This window comes from Lissotriton helveticus, chromosome 4_1 (genome assembly GCF_964261635.1).
Source record: "Lissotriton helveticus chromosome 4_1, aLisHel1.1, whole genome shotgun sequence".
NCBI classification, from domain to species: domain Eukaryota; kingdom Metazoa; phylum Chordata; class Amphibia; order Caudata; family Salamandridae; genus Lissotriton; species Lissotriton helveticus.
In genome coordinates, this window is record NC_136063.1 from 2,108,612,355 (window position 1) to 2,108,640,310 (window position 27,956).

Sequence of the window (27,956 nt, forward strand, 5' to 3'; positions counted from 1 at the left end):
ATAATCCAACATGTTTCCCTAGTGTTGCACAGACTGGAGTGTGAACAGTATATTTTACCCCTCCATAATCCAACACTTTACCTATTGTTGCACTGAGTGTAGTGGAAATAGTCAAATGTATCCCTCCACAATTTAATAATTCTTCTATTATTGCAGTTACTGTAGTTGGAATAGCACATTTTACCTCAGTGCGATGTAACAGTTTTCCTACTGTTGCATTGCGTGAAGTGTGAGTAGTAAATTTTATCCATACTTAGTCCAACACTTTGCCTTCTTTTGTATACATTGTAGTGGGAATAGTATATGTATTACATGTAAAATTGTATTATTTATTTTATATTGTTACAATTTATAATATTGTTTTCTTTAATTAAAATTATAATATTTATAATGATTAATGTGTGTAATGTGTAAAATAATTTTAGTAAATTGTAAGTTATTTATGTTCACTTTTTTATTTTAATTAAAATGGCCTGTATTTTAAATATTTTATGTTCTTGGTATATGTATATATATATATGGATGCCACAGAACTACTCCCAGCAAAGAAGATATATATATACATTTGTTATATTATTACATTATTTAACAAAATCTGGAATTATAATACAAATTTAAATTATTAGTTTAATAATACTTTTTAACTTTAACTATATATATATATATATATATATATATATATATATATATATATATATATATATATATATATATATATATATATATATATATATATATATATATATATATATATATATATATATATATGTCCCACAGTTTCTCCCCACCTGGAAAGAATTTGAGCCGCACACGGAGCTTTGAGATTTGCCGATTTATTTGATGGATGGGAACAGGATAAGGCTTATTCCTGACGCGTTTCGTTTCTGCTTGAAACTTTCTCGAAGGTGTGCCTTGCACCAAAACACGTCGTGTGTCTCTCAGGCCGATGTTTTATGTCCTTTTGGATTTCACTTCCTCTGATGGCATAGCTTGGGAATCACTTCCTTCCAATACTGCATTGTGGGGCCTGATGTTCACACGGCTGTTCATATACTTTACAACCCTCCAGTGGGCGGTGCAGTTCATATCCCGTTGTGACCAAAATCACTTTCTCCGCACATTCCATCATTGCCGGTAACAAAGTTCCCCCATGTCAGCCTACTTTGAAGGCTGACTCGAGTCCAATACCGAGGTCCCGTCCTCAGCGGCACCGCTCTCCAGAAGTCGTTTTACCGATTCTAACAAAAATGGTTCAAGGTTGGAGAGTCTTGGCGCTCTTGTGGTGGGCGTGCTCTTCGGCAGAACCAAGCCGATTACAATGTCCAACAGTTTCTCCCCACCTGGAAAGAATTTGAGCCGCACACGGAGCTTTGAGATTTGCCGATTTATTTGATGGATGGGAACAGGATAAGGCTTATTCCTGACGCGTTTCGTTTCTGCTTGAAACTTTCTCGAAGTATATATATATATATATATGTATGTATATATGTATGTATGTATATATGTATGTATGTATGTATGTATACATATATATATATATATATATATATATATATATATATATATATATATATATATATATATATATATATATATATATATATATATATATATATATATATATATATATATATATATATATATATATATATATATATATATATATATATATATATATTCACTGGAAAAAACCATAGGTTTCACACCAGTTATAGTTAGGAATTAGCATTTAAAAAACCTATTAAATTCACTGAAAAAACCATAGGTTTGACACCAGTTATAGTTAGCTGGAAATTTTACTGACATAAAACCATTGAAATTCCCACGTTATAGTTAGTTGGACTCACTATAACTTGCGCACCTGCAATGCACTGCTGATGACGTCACAAATTACATCACTCATGACATGGTCAGTGACATCACTCATGACATCACTGATGACACCATCCAGTGAATGTGTGTCTTTCTGAAAAATAAATATGTTTTATATATGTATATGTAAAGGTCAATGGAAGAATAAATGTTTAAATAAGTGTCTAAATGGATGATTTAAAAAAAAAAAATTGATTGGTTAACTGGCTTATTAAGTGTATCTTAGTGAATACATATATTAGTGAGTAATGTTTAAATATTTAAATATATGTATCAGTGTTTCACTTTGTGTATAAGTGGCTGCATGGGTTGGTGAGTAGCTACATGTATGTGTACATGGGTTATTAGATGTTTTTTTAGTATCAGTATGAGTGTCTGTATGGTTTGGTGGGGGTATTACTTAGCACATAGATGCATCAATGACTGACTCACTGTTTGTATGTGTTTTGAAGACAGCATATGTGCAGGACTGTATGGGTGATGAGTGTGTATATGTGTGTGTTAGTGAGTGAATGACTGTCTCACTAGTGTCTTTATCAGTAACTACATATGTTTTAATCTAGTATATGTGAGTATTGATGTATATAAGTGAGTATATGTGAGAGTGAGAAATTGTAAGAGTTCCTGTTTAAATAAGTATATGTTTCTATAAGTGATTGTTTAAGAGAATAAGTATGTGTACGTTTCCTTAGAAGTAAGGTGGTAGTGTGTGTATAGCTGTATATGCAAATAAATGGATGTTCAATAGTTTATTTGCATGTGTGAGTAACTTTTGGATGACTGTCGGTGTGTAACAGGATGTATAGGTGTATCACTACATATGATGAGTGAGTATATGTATGAGTGACTATATAGAACTGTTGGTGAATGAGTGGATGTGTATATAGATGGTGGAATTACTGAATTGGTTGTTGTAACTGGTATGGGTATCTCCATTTTTTTGAAAATGTTAGTTTCTATTTTTGAATATGTGTTTCAAGGGTTACATTACACTGAAAGGAGGTCTGTCACTCTGTCACAAGGATGGTGTCATCAGTGATGTCATGAGTGATGTCACTGACCATGTCATGAGGGATGTAATATGTGACGTCATCAGCAGTGCATTGCAGGCGCGCAAGTTATAGTGAGTCCAACTAACTATAACGTGGGAATTTCAATGGTTTTATGTCAGTAAAATTTCCAACTAACTATAACTGGTGTCAAACCTATGGTTTTTTCAGTGAATTTAATAGGTTTTTTAAATGCTTATTCCTAACTATAAGTGGTGTGAAACCTATGGTTTTTTCAGTGAATTTCATAGGTTTTGTAAATGCTAATTCTTAACTATATATAGGGCCTCAAACCTATGTTTTTTTCTGTGAATTTCAAAGGTTTTTTAATAGCAAATTTCTATAGCTATGAAATATAATATTTTTTATAATGAATCTTATATTGTATATTTATGTAATACTATTTTTTATGTATATTGTATATGGTTTTTTTTGTTTGTTTTTTTTTGCCCTGGAGCGCTCCCGGTGCGCGTACCGGTGAGCGCACCGGTAAGCGCAGTGTTGCGGCGCGCCCCGGTGCGCGTACCGGTGAGCGTCCCGTTAGCGCTATTGCCGCGAACGAAAACATCATCGTGACGTATCGCGTAGCCGCGTGATGCGTCTTATGACGCACGGCGTAAGCGCACCCGGAAGCGCCCGAGCGCATACGATCGCGCTACGTAAGCGCCCCCGGGCGCGCCCCGGGGCGCGTAGCATAAGCTCGTCGGGTCATGTGACCTGAAAATAACACTTTTCATTGGTTCAGAACAGTTTTTTTTTCTCCAAATGATGAAAGCCCCCACCTTTTTTCCTCATTCTCACTTTGTACTTTGACTGAGGAAGACCTCTTTGTAGTAAGTGAGAAATGGCTACAGTAGCAGCAGCAGCAGAAGCATCTCAACCACCACCACCACAAGGACCACCACAACACCACAGTGGTGGTGAAGAAGAAGAGGAGGAGGAGGAGGAGAGGCAGTTCCTGCCTGAAGATAATACCCCCTATAAACCGAAGGAGCACATTGTGTGGGAGTTTTTTAAAATCCCAAGGGGACTAAAGAAAGTAAATGCGCCAAAAGTGACATGTTTCATCTGTGGCACTGTACTTTCCAGGGGGAACCCTGCAAAAAAGTATTCATTTGGCAACAATACAATGATTCGCCATATGCAACGCAGGCACCCAAACAACTATGCTGTGGCAGAGGTCAGAGAACTAACAAGAAACCCTCCCCAATCTTCTCCCAGCACCTCCAAAAGCAAACAACCCACTCCATCGGGTCCAGAGACAAGGGAGATGGTCCCAAATATCCAACCCCAGTTTGGAGATTTTAAAATAGTTTGTTTATTTTGCGGGACTACAATTTCCTATGGAGAGCAAAGTATCAAACTGATCAACCGTGCTGGAGACAACCACAACTGCAAAAAGAAACCTTAATTTTTTCCTGATTTTTTTTTGCTCCAGTTGAGCCGTTTACAATTCCCTGTTTTTTGTTTGTCCCCATAAAAATTACAAAAAAAATATAAAATTGTTCATAAAAGCCAAAAAAAGTTAAAAAAAATCAAAAAAACAATAAAAAAATATAAAACAACAAAAAGAATAAAAAAAACAGTTCTTTTTAGAACTACCTCCAATTTATAAAAAAATGCTATATTTTAAAAAAACTCTGTCATTCTTTTTTCTCCAGGGTACGCTCCCCGGTATGCTCCCCGGTGCGCGTACCGGGCGCTCCCCACGCGAAAATCGGAAAAAAAATATATATTTTTTTGCCTCGCGGTGCCCTTTTATGGCCCCCACATCAAACCTAAGGGGTCAGGGGGTGGTCTACCCTGCCCCCTTTTGGTCATTCCCCCCTTTGTTTTTGCCACCTCTTCCTACCGAGACACAAGATGGCGGCCGCTCCGGACTGTTTGGAATGTTGACAGACACCCGAGAGCCAATCAGCTTTCCGCTCGCGTACTCGCGTAGCGCGCTGGTGCGCGGCCCAGTGCGCGTACCGGGGCGCGCTTTTAGATATATATATTTTTTTTAACCTAAATTACTCAAAATCCACTGGAGCACATATCTTGAGACATAGCAAAGGCACATCGGGCTATCAGTCCCTACAATTTTGCCAAGTTTGGTGGAAATCCATTCAGCCGTTCGGGCTAAAAGTGAGTCCAACCGCCCTATGGAAATTAACATGGGGAAAACAAGTTTTGGGACCCCCTTTTATCTGGGCCCCCGCTTGACGAATCCCCCCCCAAACTTTCAGGGAAAGAGCGGAGCGGAGCTGGCCATTTTCATGGAGAAATTCAGCCAATTCCGTCCATCAACGCCAAAGTTATTCCCAATAGAATGTTGCGGATTTCCTATGGAAAACGATCCTAACTATAACTAACTACTGGCGGCCAGTAGGTAATATATATATATAACAACGATATTTTTGTACTGGCCATTATAAGATTAGGATGACAATATTTTTGACTACATTAGTTTTTTCACAATATTTTGTTAAGGGGATTTTTCAGGGACGATATTTTGGCTGTTAACCATCCACAGTGTTAGCAAATATGGCTTACCTCAGCTGTTTAAAAATTAACATCCCTGTAACCTTACCTGGCACAGTAGCTAGATTATTTCTTATGTAAAGAGCTCCACTGACCCCTGGGTCTAAGGCCACACTTCAATAAATACCTCAAACATATTGAATCAAAATAATAACAATTCTACACTCATAATGAGTAACAATTTATAGAATATGCAATCAACAGCTCATAGGCATGGCTGTACACAAACCTATCTAACAAATAAATGTAAGATAAACTCTGTGACCTGTAACAAAAGAAAACTCTGAGGCCTTTTGAACCAGGTGTTCTGCTTCACTGCATAAAAAAATACCTCCTTGAGCCTGAACGATGCCTGTGGCAGTCCATGTCCCAACACACATGAGTCATGAGCACATGTTCTCCGCTTCCCATTGACCCCGTTCGCCCCAGCCACCCTCCTTTGAGCTTGCACAATCACTTTCTGAGAAATCTATCAGCGATGTATATTGCTTTTGTGCCTGGTCACTGCTCCACGCCTACTCGAGAGCCATAAGTGGAGATAAAGGAGTTTGCAAAAGCAGGATTAGGAAAATGTAAAAACCCCTCCTTCTTTCAATGTAAAAATAATTATATAAATCAATCATTGTTTTCCAAAACTTCAGTGGCGCAAACTACAAAATCGTATTTATGAGGTCACGCAAAGCCACTTTGTGTGGCTTTGAATGGCCTCATTGATATGCGTTAATTGCTGTGTTGCCTTACTCTGCGCTAGGGAGGTGTTCCATGGGTACTGCAGTGGGTTTTCCCACCCAACACCCATAGATTTTGTCGCTTCCTTAGATTTACAAAACCATATAAACCTGGGGATGTCCCAAAACCTTGCGCCTCTGCAACTAGGAGTAATAGCTTTATTTCTCCTCGTTTTTTCCTCTTTCCATGTGTGCTGCGTTCTGCCACGCATTTGAAAGAGGAAAAAGCCTCCCAGGAGTGTTTTGAAGCAGGAAGGTGCCCATTCCTGCACAAAAACAATCCTTTTTTATTTTTTTTATTTTTATAAAGCAATTTTTACAACATTTTTACCCCCCACCCCCCCGCACCTGACAATATACCCACAGGAAAAAAGAAGAGGGTTAGCAACACCTAAGTATACTTTACATGACTTTTAAATATGATACCACTAAATGAAAATTTCAATAATGTACTAACATTCCGCACCAAATAAGAACAAAAAAAAGTAAGGAGAAATAAGAAATACATGTACATTTTTATCCAATTTCTACAGTTCCTATACATTCACCATCCTGTTTTTCCAGTCTGCAATTGGCTTCCAAATCTGTAAGCCTAATGCTCTACCTTTCTTCCCCCTCCTAGCATAGATAGCCTTTTCAAGATTATGCATATGTAATAGCCTAGCCAGCCATTGCTGCATCGAGGGTGGTAACTTATCTTGCCACGCTGAGGCTATGCATAAGCGAAGTACAGCCATAGCCACAAAAATGAAACAGCCAAATTGTGGTTGGGTTATGCTTTCCTCCACCCCTAATAGAATTACTTCCGAAGACATCTTCAATTTATGGTTCAAAGATTTATCAAAATATTCTTCAATACTACTTATTAGAGGGAGAAGATTTGGGCACTCTGCAAACATATGTTTCATGTCAGCCTCCAAGCTATCACATCTTGGGCACCTGATCCCCTGTGTCCCTCCCCACTGAGCAATTCTGGCTGGGGTATAGTATAGCTTAAACAGAGTTTTGTAGTGTTGAGCTTGTAGAGCCGATGAACAAAGAATATCCTGTCCTAACTGTAATGATTTTTCAAAGACACCTTCAGATATTGCTAATGCTTCCATCCATTTAGCTGCAAATTTTCCTAAGTCATCCCCTCTGTGCTCTATAAGTTCTGCATAAAACCTTTTTATTGTGCACGAGTGTCCCCCTTCTATTATCTGTAGTATTGGATTGTCCGTGAATTCCATTGGGCCCCCTCTTTTACTACCCAGAAAACATCTTGTCTGTAAGTATTTAAAAAAACTCCTTGTGCTAACTCCGAATGTCTGCTGAATTTCTATAAATTGCCGTACCCCTGATTCCCCTAATAAGTCACCCATCCTTTTAATTCCCAGTCGGCCCCACTCCTTAAATATACTGTCAGCAAAAATCTCCGGAGGCAGCATAGGATCCTCTGTAAGCCTAGTATGTGCATGATACCTTCCCAGTCCAAAACTTTTATTGAACGCCTTCCAAACCTTATATGCAGCTTCTAGCGTCTTGAATCTAGTTCGTTTAAAGTAACTTGGTTCAGAATATCTAAGGAATGCATTATTTGTCTCATCACCTAGAATTAATCTGTACACCTCTGTAGATCCTGTAAAGTTTTCCCCTTCCCTCTCAGCACCTCCCAGCAGGCCTGTCATCTGCTGTAGTGCCGCTGCCCAATAATACATTCGTAAATCTGGAAGTGACCATCCTCCCCTGTCCCGTGGCAAAGACATGTATTTCAGAGCTCTTCTGGTCTTACCCCGTGACCAGATAAATCGATTCACCATGCTCTCTATCTTGGTTAGCCAGATCATATTAAAGAAAAGTGGTATCGTTCTAAACAAATACAAACATTTCGGCAATAAATTCATTTTTACATAGTTTACCCTACCTACTATAGACATGTGCAAGTTATGTACCTTATCTAGATCCTTCCTTGCTTTATTAATAATTGGATCAATATTGATTTCCACCAGCTTCTCCAATTCTGCCGTTATAGTAATACCCAGGTACACCCCCTCACTAGTCACCCGTTCATCTGTGCAATCTGTGTGGGAATTCTTTATAATTTGAGACTTGCTTTTGTTCAGGGCATACCCTGCCACCCGCCCGAATGATTCTGCCTCTGATTCAATTTCTCCTATTGCCTCCGCCGGCCTAGGTGTAATAACCGCGATGTCGTCCGCGTAAGCAAGGACTTTAATATCCCCCATAAGAGTAGTTAACGGCCTGATTCTAACGTTTTGCTCTAGTCTCAAAATCAGCGGGTCGATGTACATAGCAAATAGGAGGGGTGAACACGGGCACCCCTGCCTTGTGCCCTGGTGATTGCAAAGGGTGAGGTGTGGCCTGAGTTTACCCTAACGCTGGCCATGGGATTCGTATATAATGTTTGAATCACTCTGATGAACCCTTCACCAAATCCCCCTCTCCTTAACACAGCCCACAAGAACTCCCATGCCACCCTATCAAAGGCCTTTTCGGCGTCTAATAACATAGCAGCCATAGGGTTCCCCTCCGTACCCTGAACATCAAATAGCGTAACCATCTTCCTGATATGCAACGTGGTACCTCTATGTGGTATGAAGCCATGCTGATTTGTACTGACAATCTGCCATATTACCTTGGCAAATATAACTGCCAATACTTTGGAGAATATTTTTAAGTCTGCGTTGATCAGGGTAATAGGACGATATGAGCCTGGTTCTGTTGGCTCCTTCCCTTTTTTGAGTAATATTACGATATCTGCCCCGGCCCAACTAGCTGGGGTCGATAACCCCGACTGTACTCCCCTAAACGTTCTCACTAAATCCTGAAAATTGAGGATATGAATACCTTATAGAACTCTCCCGGTATCAGATCGGGTCCAGCTGCTTTGCCAGAGGGTAAACCCAAAATTACTTCACTAATTTCCTCATCTCTTAAGCAGGCGTCCAGGGATGCTCTATCTTCATTGTCTAGCACTTTGGCAGGTATATTCTGTAAGTAGCCCAATATTTCCTCACTATCTCTATCTTGCTCCTCCTTATAGAGTTTACTATAAAACTCCCTAAACACCTCAAGAATCCCCTTATCGTCCGTGTATATATTACCACTACTATCTTTTATTTCTTTTATTTCCCCCTTTGCTAACCTTTGTCTAGTACGCGCTGCTAGGGTCCGGCCAACCATTTCACTACACTCATAACAGTTCTCCCTCTTTGTATCATATATTTTAGCCGCCCTAAAGGCCATTCCTTCTACAGCCTCTGTCTTAGCTATCGTTACCTCCAATAATCGTTGAGCAAACTCCTGATGGTCTATCGTGGCCTGAACCAATCTTGCTTCCGCCTCTAACAGGGCAGTATTTAGCAAGTCATTCCTTATCTTTTCTTTTTTCTGTTTAGCTATACTATAACTGAGTGTCTCCCCTCTAACCCCTGCCTTGAACGTGTCCCAATCATTCCCAGTGCTAGTGGTCCCCCTGTTAAAATCCCAAAAATCTTTGATCCAGGAATGCATGTGTATGATATAATCTTCATCTTTCAGTAATTCTTTTTCAAACGTCCAAGATTTTGCCCGCCTCCTGAACCCACTACCTTCCACGATAAGCTTTAGGGGATTATGATCCGACAGGATACGTGGCAGTCTTTCTATTTTCATATTAGCTAGTAATGACCTTGATGTAAAAAAATAGTCCAGCCGGACACATTTACGATGTGGTGCCGAAAAAAATGTAAAACCTGGATCCAAACATTTCTGTGCCCCCCATACGTCTACCAATGCATTATTCCTAGCCATACTCAAGATTGCTCTACATACCCTCCTCTTCCTGCCTTGATATTGTCCCATAGCATCCAAACCCAGACCTGTGGCCCCATTAATGTTAAAGTACCCAGCTAAGATAACTCTTGATGCCCATGAAGATAATTCGATATCTAAAAACTCAAATGGCTCTGGGTCATCCTCTGTGGACCCGTAAATAGAACCGATAGTGACCCATTCCTCTCCTATAAAGCATTCAATCAAAGCACATCTCCCCCATTGATCTTCGAATTTAGTCCTTGTTCTTATGTCTGAGTGTTTCATTAGAATAGCAACCCCCCTAATTTTAGCCCCCTGTTTCGAGTGGGCCAGCAAACGAAACCCCAGTTGTTCCAGCATAAATGGTTTGTTCCCCTCTATATGAGTTTCCTGGAGGCAAATAAAATCAGCTTGAGTGTTCTTCAGCAATAAAGCTACCCTCTGTCTCTTTATTCTATCGTTCAATCCACATACATTCATAGTAACTATTCTAATACTTGCACTCATAGGTAGTCTTCAATGATTCCCACATTTATTAACCCTGAAACAACCATTACAGATCTGAATCTCTTGAACCTATGCTGATTGCCGTATTTCTTGTTACTGTTTGCCTTCAATTCCATCTGTTTCTCCCTCCCTCGCCTTTTCCAACTGCCATACTTCCCTTCCTTTCCCTGCAAAATCAAAACTACTCCCTTTTGTCCAGTGCTTCCCCCACCCCAAGAACCCCTCCCCCTCACCCCCCTCACAGGCAACTAGGTCAATCCTGACCTACGTATGACTGTTTCCCAGCCCCTAGAGTGCCGCCACCCTCCCTCTCCCCTCTCGCCTCACCTCGTTTGCAGAGTGCCGATAACATAGATAAACTACCAAGTGATGAAACCAGTGAAATCAACTCTCTAGTCCACCTCACCTACTTCAAATAATTAAGCTTTAACTTTACCCTTAAGCCACAATAATTACCCCCGCCATAATCCCCACATTAATCCCTCCACCACATAGCCAGCCTAACCAAACTACGTGTTTTAGATAGATAATTCTATTCTCCTTTAATTCAGTCAAAAAACTCTGCGCTTTATCTTCTGAGAAGAACATTCTTGTGTGCCCGTCTGAAATTACTTTTAATCTTGCAGGGAACAAGAGATAGGCCTAGCATCCTTCTTTCTGAAAGGGGTCTATCATTTGCCTCAATCTCCATCTCCTTTCCACCGTGACGTGGCAAAAGTCGGGTCGGGCAAAGAAAGATGTCCCTTTAAAGGAACGGCGATCCTGTGGCCTAGCATTATCCATTATCTCCTGTCTAGCCAGGAAGTTCCCTACATATATAAGCATTGCTCTTGGTTTTACATTCTGTGGGGCCCCATTAGATTTCTTAATTGTCAAGGGGTACCTATGTGCTCGCTGTACCTCAACGTCCCAATTCCATACGGTAATCTCTGGAAATGCCTCTTTCAACAAGGTGACCACAAAAGCTCTCAGATTTTGCTCCTCAAGCCCCTCCGGGATACCCAATAATCTAATATTGTTACGCCTTTGCCTGTTCTCTGCATCCTCAGCCTTCCACTGCAGGTCCTCGTTGAACTTCTCCTGTGCAGCCTTAAACTCCTTCCATTGAGATACTTCCTCCTCTAAATGTCCTGTTCTTTCTTCGACTTCAGTCACACGACCAGCCATTTCTGCGTATAATTTATTCATTTTACTCAGAGAGCCCTCTATTTTCTTACTCACTCGTTTAGACCTTTTAATCTCTGCTCTAGCTTCCCCCTGCATCTGTTTAAGGGTTGCATAGAGTGTCCCCATTGTGGGACCCTGACCTTGATTTTGTGAACCGGTCGAACCAGGATGTTGGGCCCTCCTGCACAAAAACAATCCTGTCGACAACATAGCACCCTTGCGCCACGGTGCAAGGGTGCCTGTCGGTGCAAGAGTGCCAGAGTTGGTGCTAGGCTGCTGAAAAGGCCCCAGCCGAGGGGGAAAGGAAAGGAATGCACCACACCAAATCTCCATAATGAAGCCCTTAGACTCTTAGTGCATCATTACAAGTTTGGGGGTGCAGGAGGAGGACCGCCCCGCTACTGCAATGCCAAACCCATGGTTTAACTGCCTGCCAGGTTAGGAATTTTCTCCTGTCTGGCAGGCGTTTCTTTGGCTTTCCCAGGGGAGAGTCAAACTGCTGAGTCCATGCCATGCAGGTTTTGGGGTGCGTGTACCTAGGAGCGGGCACAACATGTGCCTCCCTGCTTGCACCCCATGTTGCAGAGGCACAAGGGGTAGGGCCCCCTTTGTTTCTTCACTGTGGAGATCCAATGGAATGTTACTGGAACCTGGTGATGTGATGAAATGGGGAATATTTGGAGTTCTAGTAGAAGACTGTTGGCTGACAGTAAGCTGGAGGTTACTGATGTGTTAAGAAGTTGTTCCTGTGATTAAAGAAGATATAATCACATACCACTGTGAGTGTGTTTACTACAGATTTTGGCAATGAGTGACTCTGCTTGAGGGTCAGAGAAAGAGTGGAGTGACCTCCACCACTGGAAAAGCAATGTTACAAGGATTTGGTCAATACTACTGAAGGATTTTATTCAGTAATCATGAGTTTCAAAACCATTGTGTGATGGATGACACCTGTACGCCTGAAAGCCTAATAATGGAGCCTGGGAATGATGGAGCTTGAGTTCCTTCTCGTGTGCAATTGCTATGATCGTTCATCTGAATACTTAATTTATTGACAGTTCACAGAGGACTTGTATAGATTTGGAGTAATACAGGAAGTCGAGTGTGGTGTGCTTTGTACAAACAATTTGTTGTTGTTGTCAAAAACAAATTAACCATGCACTCATGCGCTTACTGTCTCAAGCCCTGATGTGTGATTACCTCGAGACTGACACTTACGCCTCGAGGTTTCCCCATAAGCACATAATCAATCGTTCGCTGCAAGATTATCGCCTCGAGCCTGCCGTCTACGCCTCAAAGCTTTTCCCCACAAGCAAGGTAAGGACTTCCAAGCGGCAACCTGCCATAGGTATTAATACCCCCCCAGCGATTCGATCTATCAGCGTTTACTTACCGGCTTACATACGCGATCTGACTGACTCCAGGGCGAGGCTCCAAACTTGACACACGCTGAGGACTTAATGGAGTCTTCCGATTTTCCCACGTGAGCTAACCACACGCAATTCGTGCCTAATCTGTAATATCACTTGCATAGAAGAAGTACTTCCATACACAAAAGAAGAAAAGAAAAAAGAAAAAGGGGATAAGAGATAGTGGAAACACTTTTTACAATTGGAAGAGAGACTATATCCACTGTTGCTGTTTTAAATAATTATTTTAAAGTAATGTTTTTGTTTTTTATTTCAACTTGTTGTAGTAGTTTTTTGTATTAGCAAATTGTGATAGTTTGTTATTTTCACTTTTATTACAGGTATGGCAGATCAGAGTATGGCTACTCGGTCCAGCTTTTTGGCTATGCCAGTAGAGCCAATCATTCCGTGGAGGACATGGAAAAATATGTTTTTCACGTGTGTATGTTGGCTATTTTTGGGAACTAATATGTCCCGTTGAGAAGGAAAGCCATATTATTACATCATTTATTAACGGAAGGGAGAATGATCTACACTGATCTTCCTGAAGTATCTTTGGGCATAGGGAATGGTCAGCCCATGAATTTATATGACACGTCCTTGCAAATGTTGCCCAAAGTAAGTGTGGATTTTGAAAGACATAAATTATTTTGCCATTCACAAGATCACAATGACTATATAATTAGTTATGTTGCTGCATTGTGAGGTAAGGCGGTGACCTGTGAATTCCAGAATCATTAATTTGTGACCAAATTGTAAGATGCACTAAAGACACGACGGTAAAAGAATGGCTTCTATCTATTGACCCTACACTAGAGTAAGCTGTACAGATTGCTAGGAGCATGGAGCGCACTGCTTTATGCATGAAAGAAATCGATATGGGGAAATTGTGTGTAAAATCTTTAGAGAAAGAAGTCATTGCAGTTGATATACAAGAAGTAAAATTAAATAAGCCTGCCAAGGTGATAGAATCTAGTACTGGCAGAATGGAAGAAAGCAGGAAAATGTTATGTTACAGGTGTGGTTGTCCTGGACACACCGTCTCCAGTTTTGCATGTGGGGCAAGGAATGTAACGTGTAGGTCATGCAGGAGGGGGGTCATTTAGCAAAGGTCTGTTGATCTAAGGGGAAGATGCAGGATTCTAATGTAAAGATGGTGGAGAATTTGGGGAAAGTTCAAGAGGAAATTATATTGACTATAAACAAAAGTGAGAATTCCGCACAAATAAAAAGTCAAGATAATCAGAGTAGGAGTGTGCGACTGGAAAGGTCAGGAATATTAAAAAAGCCTCATTGTAAAATTATTTTAGGAACTACACAAGTCAAATGTTAGTGGATTCAGATAGCTTATTTACTCCTGGGAAGTTTATGAAAATTATCTGAACGGGGAAGTAAGTAAGTTACAGCAAGCATAAGTTAATGCTGTAGGGTATGTAATAGAAACTGTGCATCGATGTGAATTGCCAGTGCAAAACTTCGACTCAGACTGGGGTAGGAAACTGGCGCAACCTTTTCCGCATGTATTCACAAACAAATTGGGCATGTTGAAGAAATTCAATTATTGCACTATTTAAAAGAAAAATGTTGTTCCTGTTGTACACAAATTAAGGTCCATACCATTATTGATGAGACAGCCACACCAGCAAGAACTAGATAAGCAATTGAAGGGCAAGATCATTGCACCCATTGAATCGTCGGATTGACTTGCTCCCATTTTGGTTGCCCCTAAGGAAGGCAACAAGATTCGTCTTTGCACAGACTTAAGAGATCTTAATAGGAATGTATGGGTGAGCCGTCAACCGTTACCCAATATTGCTGAGATGCTAAGTGGGATGGATGGACATGTTGGTGGCACACCACTAAGTGAATCTGCTACCAGAATCTCTAGCCCTGACTTCTTTCGTCACACCTCTGGGGGCTTTTCGTTATTGGCGAATGCCGTTTGGTTTGGCATCAGCTTCTGCAGTTTTTCAGAGGATCATGCAAAACATTTTTCAGGGGATGCAAAGAGTGCTATGTTTCCAGGACAATATTATGGTGGTGGGTAAGACATTTGAAGATCACGATGAATTGTTGGATGAAGTACTGAGGAGAATTGGAGATCAGGGTTTAACTATAAAAAAAGAGAAATGCCAACTAAGAAGAGAACAAGTGAGCTATTTAGGGCATGAAATTCCTGCAAGAGGGATAAGGCAAAAAAAAGAGCATTGGGAAAGCAATTGTAGATGCTCCACATCCTGGCGATAAAGAACAATTGAAATCATTTCTAGGCCTTGCCGAATACTGCTCTAAATTAGTTTCTAAGTTTCTGATGTAGTAGAGCCCTTGAGAGCATTGTTGAAAAAGGGGGTGCTGTTTGAATGGGGAACAGAATATGAGACACCATTTAATGATATTAAGCGGTCACTGGCTCGTGCACAGACCTTGGGTCATTTTGATGTTAATAATAAAACTGTGGTAATGACGGATGCAAACAAAATGGGGGCTGTGGTGTTAACCCAGAGAGTGAATGATGAGGAGAGAATAATTTGATTTGCATTGCGACAATTACAAGGGGAGGAACGACCGTATTCTGCTATTGGAAAAAAAAACGTTAGCTTGTTGTTGGGGAATATATCATTTTAGATTTTACTTATGGGGATTGCCTTTTGTATTTAGGACAGATCACAAGGTTTTCAAAGGTGGCAGAGGTCTTAAGGGCAATGTCACACCACTAATCTCTTAGAGGTTGTTGTCGGTGATGGACTTCAATTTTGTGATTGAATTTGTCAGAGAAAAAAAGAATGTGATAGCTGACTGCTTATCAAGTATGCTTGTGAAGGAGGAGGTTGTTTCTTTTACAGCTGAAGTAGAATCATTGTCAGCTTTTATTGATGGATAACTCGCCTTGGGACAAGAGGAGTGGATAGATGCATTGTGCATGCATGAAGAATAAAAGGAACTGAAGACTCTTTTAAGCAATGGTTGGCAACAAGTAGGTGTTTTGAGTGAAGCTTTGAGACAGTACATAAAGGTAAAGGATGAGTTGAGCATTCAGGCAGATAAGATTTTGAAATGTAGTTGAATAGCGACACCTAAAGTGCTGATTGCTGAGTGGGAGATTAGTCAAAATTGTGCATGAAGGACATTTGTGGAGAAGCATGACTAAGAGGAGATTAAGATAGTTCTTTTGGTGGCCAGGAATGGACAGGGAGGTGGAAGAGGATGTAAAGGATTGTTATGCTTGTAGTAACAGTGACAAAAGCAGGGTTGTTCGCCAACCACCTTTAGGGTGCGTAAAGTTTCCTGATCAGCCCTGGGAGAGGTTAGCAATGGATTTCTTTGGTCCTAAAGAAAGATTGGGATTGAGGGATAGGTTTTGAGTCATTCTGGTGGATTACCATAGCAAATAGTTTATAGTCAAGTCACGTCCAAGGAACAAATAGCGACCATGAAGGTAATGGAATTCTTAAAGGAAGTATTTTTGGATGAGGGGAAACCTAAGATATTGGTCACAGTAATGGTGTGCAATTGGTTTCTAATGCCACGGCAAAGTTTCTTGCAGAGTTGGGGATCAAACATGATAGGGTAGCATTGTTCAGACCGCAGGCAAATGGACTGGTTGTGAGAGTCAATCGCATCATTATAGATAATATTCAGCTATCTTTAGCTAATGGTCTAGCATGGAAGAAAGCATAAAATAGAATGGTGTGGGCCGACAGGGTTACACTACATTCTATTACCGGTGTATCTCCATTTGTTGCTCTTAAGGGCAGAGAACCTGCAACAAAAGAGTCTCCCACATGGTTGCAGAAGAAAGATCAAGTTTGGGTGGATCGTGAATCTATGGCAGTAAGAGTGACAGAGTCTCAGAAAGAAAATAAAATGAATTATGATAATAGAAAAGGGGTGAAAGTTGTGGGAGTGAGATGTAGAGACTGGGTAGCAGTGAGGAGAATGGGGCATGTAAAGAAGGGAGAAAGCAAGTTGTAATGATGAAGTCCAGTAGCCGAGATGTAATTTAAGAAGGTTTATTTAGTCTTAGTTGTAGCATGTTAAGTTCATGCACAACACTTCCCAGACCAGAAAAAGAAAATGTCAGCTGCGACACCAATGCAAAAGTGACAAAAAAAACTAAGAAACTGAGCACAGCGAGGAAATAGAATACGCAGAAGTAAAGTGTGAGATGTCAAGGTAAAAAGAACAACTTCTTCATGGGAAGAAAACCCCTTTGCCGGTGAGTGACTTCTCACCCATGTAATACCACACTAGACACAGTCTAGTCTTGTGCACATCAGAACTGGAATAGAGCCACTCTGTCAAGTGTAGTGACCCACAAAAAGAATGTAATGGAGGACTTCTGTCAATGATAAGCAGTAGCAGACTTGCATCTCCTCAAAACGTGATTGCTACAAATGAAGACGTTCGACAATTCTCACTGGACTTGGAGTCAGAAGAATATAGCAAGATCCATTGCCAGTGTTGCTATGATGTTTAAATGGCCCCTAGAAAATCTGATGGCAAATGTACAAATGAAATAATCTTTGGAATGTAACCACTGCATGGCTACCGGACACAGTTACCTTAACATGGCTAACTGGATAATCCATAACATCATCGGCATGGTGCGCGGAGCATTCGTACATCGGGATTTTGGATGTTGCGGCAGGTTCATAGCTCCTCCCTTCACTGTACACGATCGGCCAAACAGGCTAAGAGACAACCCGTGTAGTACACATAGTGAAACATGCAACATATCATCAGGAATTTGCATGCTGACATCAAAACAAAGATGGCGCCATGTAGAGAAAAGGCGTGCCGTGGGACTCCCAGTGCGTGCGTGCACAGCACACGTTCCAGGGCCCGATACTAGAGGTTGTCACCGGTTGTGTCAGTGGACCTACAGACACTCCCTGCGACATGACTCCTAAACAATACTGCCATTTTGAACAAGGTAAGCCACACACGCACTTTGCGCTGGAAATTTCCCAAAAAGATACATTCTGGCCATATCACATGCAGCAGCAACGGTCTGTCTTGATCTTCAAACAACAGCGCCTCAGAGTACTACGAATCCATTGTTCTTTGCACACATGGGTTCGTATCCCATCCTCGTCGCCAACATGTAATGATGAAGTCCAGTAGCCGAGATGTCATTTAAGGGTTTATTTAGTCTTAGTTGTAGCATGGTACATTCATGTAGAGCAGCACCACCAGGAGCAGCCTGCCTGCTGATCAGTCCATACTCCACTGTCACACTTTACCTCAAAGGCACCCAAACATTCCATTTACCATCACCACACCAACATTCTACACAGCACTTTAACACTGGCTGAGAATCTATGGAGAAAGCAAAAGGATAAATACATACACAGGATACTCCACAAGTTCTCCCAGCCACATAGAGTGGTTAAAGTCGTTAATTATGTTGCCAGTCTAGATGATGGGAGAGAACGAAGTGTGGGAAATTTGTGTAAAGTTAAGGCCCCAGATATGGGCGAGTAAGCTGCAGTGATGTTTATGTCATCTTCTTAGTTTTATTGTGCTTATCTTATGCAATGATTTCTGGTATAATTTTAAATAGAGATTATTAGAATAAGTTTGTCAATTGTTTATATTTCTATTGGGGAAATGCTGTTAATTTCTGTATAGGGATTGTGTTGTTTATGGAAGGGGAGAGATGTGTGGAGATCCACTACTTGAAGAAGTGTTACTGGAACCTGATGATGTAATAGAATGGGAAATTTGGGGAGTGCTAGTAGAAGACTGTTGGCTGAGAGCAAGCTTGAGGTTACTGATGTGTTGAGAAGTTGTTCCTGCAAATAAAGAAGATAAATCAACAAAACACTGTGAGCGTGGTTACTACACTCACCACCACACTTTTCATGATGGTCGCACTGCCATAAAAAGTGTGGCGGTTGGGAAACTCATAATGTGCTTGACGGGCCGCAGCGGCTCTGCCAAGCATATTGCGGCCTCAAGACCACCGTGCCACCACCAGGGATCTCTGAACCCTGGAGGTTTCAGTGGTCCCAGGGTGGGCCGACCGCCCTGGTCATAATAGTGCAGTCAGAAGATTGCCACCACCGTGCCACCATGAGTCTGGCAGCCCGTGGAACGCCAGACTTGGACTTAGGCCCTGAAAAATCTTACAATAGCTCACAAAAGCCCATATAAAATCTGTATTTTTAATTTGATTATAGACTGTTCCATATGCTAGCCACCCTCATCATGTGTTGTACTTATCTTTGCTCTGCTACACCAAGAAATTTCAGTATAGGTGCGCTTTCTAAACACCGATTACATTACATAACAAGGCTATTTGATTATCCAGAAGCCTATCAGAAGCTGTATCCAACTTCTCTTTACCAGAGGAATGATTTGAATTATCTGCTGTGCTGTGCCTCGTGCTACAGTGCCAGTCTGGAGAACATAAGGATAAGAATCATCTGAAGGGCCGTGCCTCATGCCATTGTGCCAGTCTGGAGAACATAAGGATAAGAATCATGTGATGGGCTGTTCCTTGTTCCATAGTACCAATCTGGAGAACATAGTGATGAGAATCATCTCATGTGTGCTGCCTCGTTCCGTAACACCAGTCCGGCTAAAATAAGGATAAGAATCATCAGATGGGCTGTGCCTTGTTCCATAGTGCCAATCTGGAGAACATAAGGATACAAATCATCTCATGTGATGTGCCTCGTTCCATAGTGCCAGTATGGAGAAAAAGGGGCAACAAATCATCTGACGTGCCATGCCTCTTTCCATAGTGCCAGTCTGGAGAACATAAGGATAAGAATCATCTGATGGACCGTGCCTCGTTCCACAGTGCCAGTCTAGAGAACGTAAGAATGAGAATGATCTCATATGCCTCGGGATAAGAATCATCTGATGGCCCTTGCCTCGTTCCATAGTACCAACCTGGAGAACATAAGGATAAAAATCATCTCATGTGATGTGCGTAGTTCCATTGTGCCAGTCTGTAGAACATAGGGTGGAAATTATATATCGTGCCGTGCCTCTTTCCACAGTGCCAGTCTAGAGAACATAAGGATAAGAATTATCTGATGTGCCAAGCCTCGTTCCATGGTGACATTCAGGAGAACATAAGGATTTCTGTAGTGCCTTACTGAAGAACATGGGGATAAAAATCATCTGATGTGCTGTTGTTCGTTCCATTGTGCCAATCTGAAGAACATAAGGATAAGTATCATGTGACGTTTCGTCCCTCATTCCATAGTGCCAGTCTGGAGAACGTAAGGATAAGAATCATCTCACATGCCTCTTTCCATAGTGTCAGACTGAAGAACATGAATATAAGAATGATCTGATGTGCCGTGCCTCGTTCCATAGTGCCAGTCAGGAGAACATAAGGATAAGAATCCTCTGATGTGTCGTGCCGCGTTCTATAGTGCGAGTCTGGAAAACATAAGGATAAGAATCATCTCACACGCCTCTTTCCATATTGCCAGTCTTGAGAACATAGTATTAAGAATCATCTGATGTGACGTTATGTGATGTGCCTCTTTCTGAAATGCCGGAGAGAACATAAGGATAAGAAATGGCGTATGACACGTCCTCCGTGTGAGGCCAGGGTGAGTGGTTTTCCTTTTTACCACCCGAGCCTCCCTCGTTGCACCCAATTATCAGGGAACAGAATCTTTACCGTCCTGCCATCGGTGAGGCCACGTTTCACGAGAGCACAGGGAAACTGCCTGCTCTGCCTGAAAATAGCGGCTGGATATCAACCCCCGCAACATAGACTACTACAGGCCATTTGATGCACAAGCAGACATTCTTGAACACTATCTGAAACTTAAAAGACCCATTGTGTCTGTTTATTTAATTTAATTTTATAATTGATTTTGTAATTGATGTTCATTCATTCGGTCCTCCTACTGAGGATAATGCACAAGCAGACATTCTTTAACACTAACTGAAACTTAAAAGACCCATTTTGTCTGTTTATTTTTATTTTATTTTATAATTGATTTTGTAATTGATGTTGTTCATTCATTCGGTCCTCTGACTGAGGATACTGACGAGGGGCGACCCCATTTGCCTTCTCTGCCCTGCAATACATAGAGAAATGAACTGGCTACAGGCGCTGCAATCCATGCAAGAGAAATGAGCTTGCTCCACACTTAACTTATAGTGGCCATCGTGGAGTGGTTCTCGGTTTTACAACATTTTATCCACCTGCCAGTCCAACAATCCCAACCAAATTACCTGTGATTTAGCCGCCGCCTGCTCCACGCCCATAACTCTATCAGGACACTACGCCAAGCTTAAGCTACATATAGCCATGTGTGACGTAGAGATTGTATTTTTTACTTTCTATTGAAATGTTCCTCTGAATCAATCCCTATTTTTAACTTAAAATAACTTGCATGCATTTCGTGGACCCTCTACTGTGCATGCTGTTACTCTCTAGTCTGTGAGAATTTATAATCTCTAGTGTGCCGTCCTCCACCCTACATTCGTGGCTCCACAAAAGTGCGTCCTGAAGTCAATATGGGCATAAAATTCTCTCCAATCACTGTCTTCCATCTCAACTGAGGGTAATCTACCACCCCAGCCTACTGCTTGATTGCTATTTATGTCTCGACATTCCTACCATTCAATCATGCGCCCATCTAACCCCACCTGGAACTCTAATCTCGTGCGTTATGGACCCAACTCCTGGTCCATTAATTACCCAAACAAAATGACCAGTAATGCAAAAAAGAACTTCAAGCACAGCATTGTAAAACAACACCCTGAAACACTCATGGTAGATAACTATCACTCAGCGACCAACGGCAGCACGAAAACTAACTTCATTTTCTAAACTAATCTCCCGGCTAAATGGAAAAACACCTTCTCTCTTCACCTTCAAGTCGCCAAGTCAGTAACAATTCCCTATGGTGAATAAATCTCCACTACCATCTCCCCGACCTTGAAAGGGGATCTCACCATTTCCATCTACAGAACTGGAACCATTCTCATACAGGCCACCGACACGCACCTCACCCCTTTCAACCGCCACGTCCCCACACTTCTCTCCTCGCTAACTCAACTGAGCCATCAAACCATTTCTCCCCTATCCCCCACTACCCTCACTAATATCGTGGAACTGACCCAATCTCCCTGCCCTGAAGACCCTCTCCTCAACTCATGGACTTCCACCATCACTCACTACAATCACACTACCCCTATTATTACTCTCCGTCGCCAAACACCCACCATTTTCACATCTACTGATCACACCAGGAGCAACAAACTCACAACTAACAATCCCCACAAGGCCAATCTTACCAACTTGGTCTCTAACCTCAGCCCTCCTGCAACTGAAATCCCCACAGGCACTCCCCTCTCTACTCCTGAGAATCTGAACCCTCCCCCTCAAACTTCCCCTTCCACCTACACAGACCCTGTTCCCCCGACCCTTACTTCCCCCTGGTCTAACGTCATTTCCAATCCAGTGGTCTCTCTCTTCCCCCTTCTACAACAGCACTATCCCCTTCCGCAGTCACACTCCCCCATACACAACCTGTCTCCACCACCAATCTCTCTGACAATTCCCGGAACTCTGACGTCCGTCCCAGAATTTCTCTCTCTCCTCACTTAGACACTAGTCCCACTTCTCCTCCACCGAACTCCTCGAATAGGAATATTACAATTCCGACTCCCCGCGTACAATCTCTCCCCTCTCCTAATCCCAGGGACTCCCTCCAATCCCAGACCCCTGCTCAATCTCCCTCCATAGACCCAAGTCATCCTCGACCCCTGCCTAAAACCTTCAACTTTTTCAGCTCAATAGCACAGCAACTGAACAGAATGGAGCAGAAAATTAACTCCCTTGCTGCTGATTTCCTTTACTTACAACAAGACCTTCTTAACAGGGCCAAGCCACCGTGCTCCCTCCCCCCGAGGTGTTTTGCTCCTACTCCACTCAACACATCTCCCATGGCCCCACAGAGCACCCCTCGACCCTCCAGCCCATCATCGAGCCAGGCTCTCAGTCCCAACGGGGATAGCCAACCCGTTTCGGTACCGAAACCTGATGAGCTGTGCGACTCTCACCTCGCTTTGAACCAGAAGTCAGCCCCTTTCCACATCCCTGTTATTATCGTCACTAACAGAATCGCAAATACTGTCCACTCGCCTAGACCCCTTGCTCAATACACCTCTATCCACCTAACTCCCCCCATCATCGAGGCTCCCCGTCCTCTCTTTTGTAAGCTCCTAAACTGCAGATCAGCAGTACAACACGCTGCTGACATTGCTGAAGCTCTTCTCGCTAAAGAAATTGACATTGCTTTCCTCACAGAATCCAGGCTCAATGTCCACTCCACTCCCATTCTTGACATTCTCACCCCTCCAGGGCACAACATCATCCGACAAGACAGGCCAATCAAAACTGGGGGGGGGGCTAGCCATCATTCACAGAGCTGGAATACAGATTATCAAACTCAAACCTGCAGAATACCTATCGTTTGAATACCTAGGTGTCAAACTCACTACCAAGGGCACCCCACCCATCACATTCCACACCATCTACCATCCTCCTGGAGAGCGTACCCTTTTCCCCGAAGAACTAACAGACCTAATAACACGATTCTCCTTGACAGACACCAAAGACGTGTTCCTGGGTGACCTCAATATCCACTGGAATGACCCAGAAGACTCCACTGTCCTGAACCTATCCAACCTTCTGGAAATATATAACCTCTCGCAACTCTGCAATAACCAACTCACATCAAAGGTGCAACACTAGATGCGATCATAACCAACAACTAATTGGTCTCCCTGAGAGCGATTTCTCCCATTGACTGGTCTGACCACCACCTCATTCTGTTCAGGATTGACACACTTGCCAGCCTCCAACCTATTTGTGTTGTCAAACTTAAACTCTTGACCAGAAACATCAAAGAAGTACCTTTATCCGAACTTGAAGCCAAGATTTATCCTCATCTTCAACTCCATCCCTCTTCATTTACAGCTGATGACCTCACTTCACACTTTAACTCAAGAATGACAGAGGTTTTAGACCAAGTAGCTCCTCTCAAACTCAAACAACTGAGGAGAACCAAATCAAAACCCTGGTTTAACGTGGAGCTGAATGATGAACAGAGTCAACTCATATAAACGGAAAGGTCTTGGAGACAAAACCCCTCGACCTTGCACCTAACACAACTTAGATCTGCTCGGCGGTCATACAAAAAAAGACATCTTCAGTGAAAAGGCATCTTTTTTCCGCAGCCAACTAGATCTGGCGAAAAACTGACCAAGAGAACTCTTCAACATTGTTAAAAGCTAAACTAACTGCACTCCCTCTTAAGAAATCGAAGCCACCAATGAGCAATGTGTAGAAATTGCCACCTTCTTTACTAATAAAGTCTCTAAAATGGGTCAATCCTTCTTACAAACTGCTAACCCTCCTTCCCCCTTAACCATCCCCCCTTCAACCACCCTTGACCACTCGGAAAGAGTTCTTAGCAAAGACAATCAGACCTACCTCCAGCTAAAAAACAATGCGCATTGGTCCGACTTTGAGCTGAAGTCGGTAAGCGAAGTCTTCAACATAATTTCTAATCTAAAACCTTCCTCCCACACTATGGACCCCCTCCCATCCACAATTATAAAAGAACTCAACCACACCATTTCCCTTTTCTGGACAAAAATCATCATCTCTCACCTCAGGCTGTGTCCCAGACTCCCTTCAACTAGGACAAATCACACCCATTCTCAAGAAACCAGGGGCTGACCCTAATGATCTTAACAACCTCAGACGTATCTCTAACCTCCCATTCCTTGCAAAAACATTGGAGTAATGTGTTCTCCACCAACTCAATAAACACATTGATGAGTTCAACCTCCTAGACGCCTTTCAATCTGGATTCAGAAAAGGCTGTAGCTCGGAAACAGCTATGCTCAACGTCCCCAACGTCATTCACAATGCCCTAGACGAAGGAGATGCCTGCCTACTCATCATTATTGACCTATCTGCGGCATTCGACACAGTAAACCATCCAGCCCTTCTGGAGACCCTGTCGAAGCGTTCCGGCATTAATAGCACAGTACTAAAATGGTTCACCTCCTTCCTTTAACACCGCTCTCAACAAATTAAAATCAACCCATGTCTCTCTAAGCCAACAAAAGTCACACTTGTAGTCCCACAAGGCTCAATCTTCTCCCCGTCCCTCTTCAATCTCTTCATGGAGCCTCTCACAATCATCTTGAAAAATGCTGGAGTGAATTACCACCTTTACGCGGACGACACCCAAATCTATTTCAGGATCAAGTCTCCCAGCGACATCCAACTCCTCAATACCACCCTAACCGAGATCCAAACTTGGTTCTACGTTAACCACTTAAAGCTCAACCCAGAAAAAATGGAACTAATCCTATACTCTCCAAAAAGTAACCATCGACCAATCCAAGAGTGGCTCAAGAATCTGGTTGCCCTAAACTGCTCCCTTACCCTATTCAACTCAGTTAAGTCTCTAGGCATCACCCTTGACAAGATCTTATCAATGGAGGCCCACATAAAAAACTCTGCAAAAAGTGCTCTTTTTTTCTTTAAAACACCTCAAGAAATTGAAACCTTTTCTTCCCCACGATGACCTCAAGACAGTAGTTCAATCCCTAGTTCTCTCTAAAATCGACTACGGGAACGTCATCCTTTCAGGGACTCCAAAAGTTCACCTAGCCCCTCTAAGGGCAGTGCTGAACATGTCCGCTCGACTCGTATCTGGAGTTAAAAGATTTGAACACATCACTCCAGCTCTCAACTGCCTCAATTGGCTTCCCATGGAAGGGAGATGTATCTATAAGCTGGCCTGCATCACACACAAAACCCTTCACTCTCCCACCCCCAACTTCCTAAATAACAAACTGGTAAGAGCAAGTCAATTCAGAATGCTGAGAAGCTCCAACTCACTCCTTTTTATTCCTCCGAAACTGAAAAAGAAAACCACCCAATACCGATCGTTTTCTGGCAATGCTCCCAAGATATGGAACACTCTCCCTGGAGTCCTCAGATGCAACCCCTCCTTCTCCTGTTTCAAAAGGGACCTGAAACTCCATCTCCTAAACAAATATTTTCCTGACCAACGTCAACTAACCTAGACTTCTATATCCGAGCTGTCTCCTTTCTCTATGGACATTCAAGGATAATGGGTGACCGGACTATGTCATTTTCACCTTTTTCTTTTTCTTGTTCTCTCCCCCTCTGCTGCACTGCATAGTTATTTCCCAGGCTGTATTTTTTCTCTTTGGTTTACTTCCTTACTGCCGGCCTACTATGTAATGTAATGGCCTTCTGTTTTTTTACTGTGTGTATGTAAAGCGCTCTGATACCTACAGGTCAAGCTAGTGCTATATAAAACTTTTAAAATAAATAAATAAATTATCTGATGTACCATCCCTCATTCCGTAGTGCCAGTCTGGACAATATAGGGATAAGAATTATCTCAAATGCAGCCCTCCTTTCCGTAGTGCCAGTCTTCAGAACATAGGGATAACAATCATCATCTCACCTGCCATGCCGCCTTCCATAGGGCCAGTTTGGAGAACATATTGATAAGAATTATCTGATGTATTGTATTGTAGTGTATTGTAATTAAATTTATATAGCGCAGATGGGCTGTGCCTTATTCCATAGTGTCAATCTGGAGAACGTAAGGATAAAAATCATCTCATGTGACATGCCTCATTCCATAGTGCCAGTCTGGAGAACATAAATATAAGACTTTCGCACAAAATAAACATTCTGGGATCTCTATGCAAATGCATTGCTTGTCAGCGCTACATATAGTCATCTATAGCAAATCACATACATGGGTACAAGAAATGTATTCAGGCTGGAAATGGAAGGCTTTTTTTTTTTTTTTTTTTTTTTTTTTTTTATAAACCTTTATTTGAGTATGCAATAAAATACAAGGATGGGCCTACAACCACACGGGCCAGCCGCTAAAGAGGAGAAAATACACAATATACACATCCGTAGCGGTAACGATCAATCGTCAATGCAATACTCCATATAATAAACAGAACAAAAACAGATTTTGTTTTATAAAAAAAAAAAAAGAACAGACACACAAAAAAGGCGAAAGTGTATTACTGAAGGTCAGCCCAAAGGACGGGAGGGGACAGCAACAAAAATGGAATCAAAGCTATAAGCTCCAAAGAGCCCGGATGGGGGGGGGGGACGGGGCACGAAGGAGAAAAAGAAGGGGGGGGGGGGAGCCGGAAAACCAGCACAACCCCTATATGCAAGGTTCCAAGAACGCTCGCCTAAGGAGACCGGGAAAGCCCAATGTCATCCACAAGGGGAGGAGTACAGATGGCACCACGATATTCATTCCATTGACCCCACACCCTAGTCCATGCCCTGGGTCTGCCCCTAGCCACGTAGACAGTCTTCTCACGGAACATAGACCAATCCATGTTGTCTTCCCATTTCGATAGTTCAGGGGGCTTGGAGGCCCCCCAAAGTTGAGCAATATCTCGCTTCGCAACCATATAACCCAGGGTGGCCCACCTAGTCTGGGCCACCGAGCAGTCAGTGGGCTCCCAAACATTCAAAAGACAACGACGAGGTTCCGGACACAAGGACACCCCTGTCACCACAGCCATAACCTCAAGCACAGCCGTCCAGTAAGCAACCACCATCGGGCATTCCCAAAGAATATGTAGGAAAGTCGCACTCAAACCACATCCACGCTTACACAACCCATCGGAAGAAAAACCCATCACAAGCAAACGAGGTCCCGTAACATACACCCGATGAAGGATCTTCAATTGGACCAAACGGAGACGAGCCGGGATAGCCACCTCTTTAGGAGAAGAGAGGGCCGACTGCCAATCCTCGTCATCAAGCTCCAAACCATCACGAACCCACGCCTCCCGAAGTCGGACCAACAGATCAGTCCGATTATTAA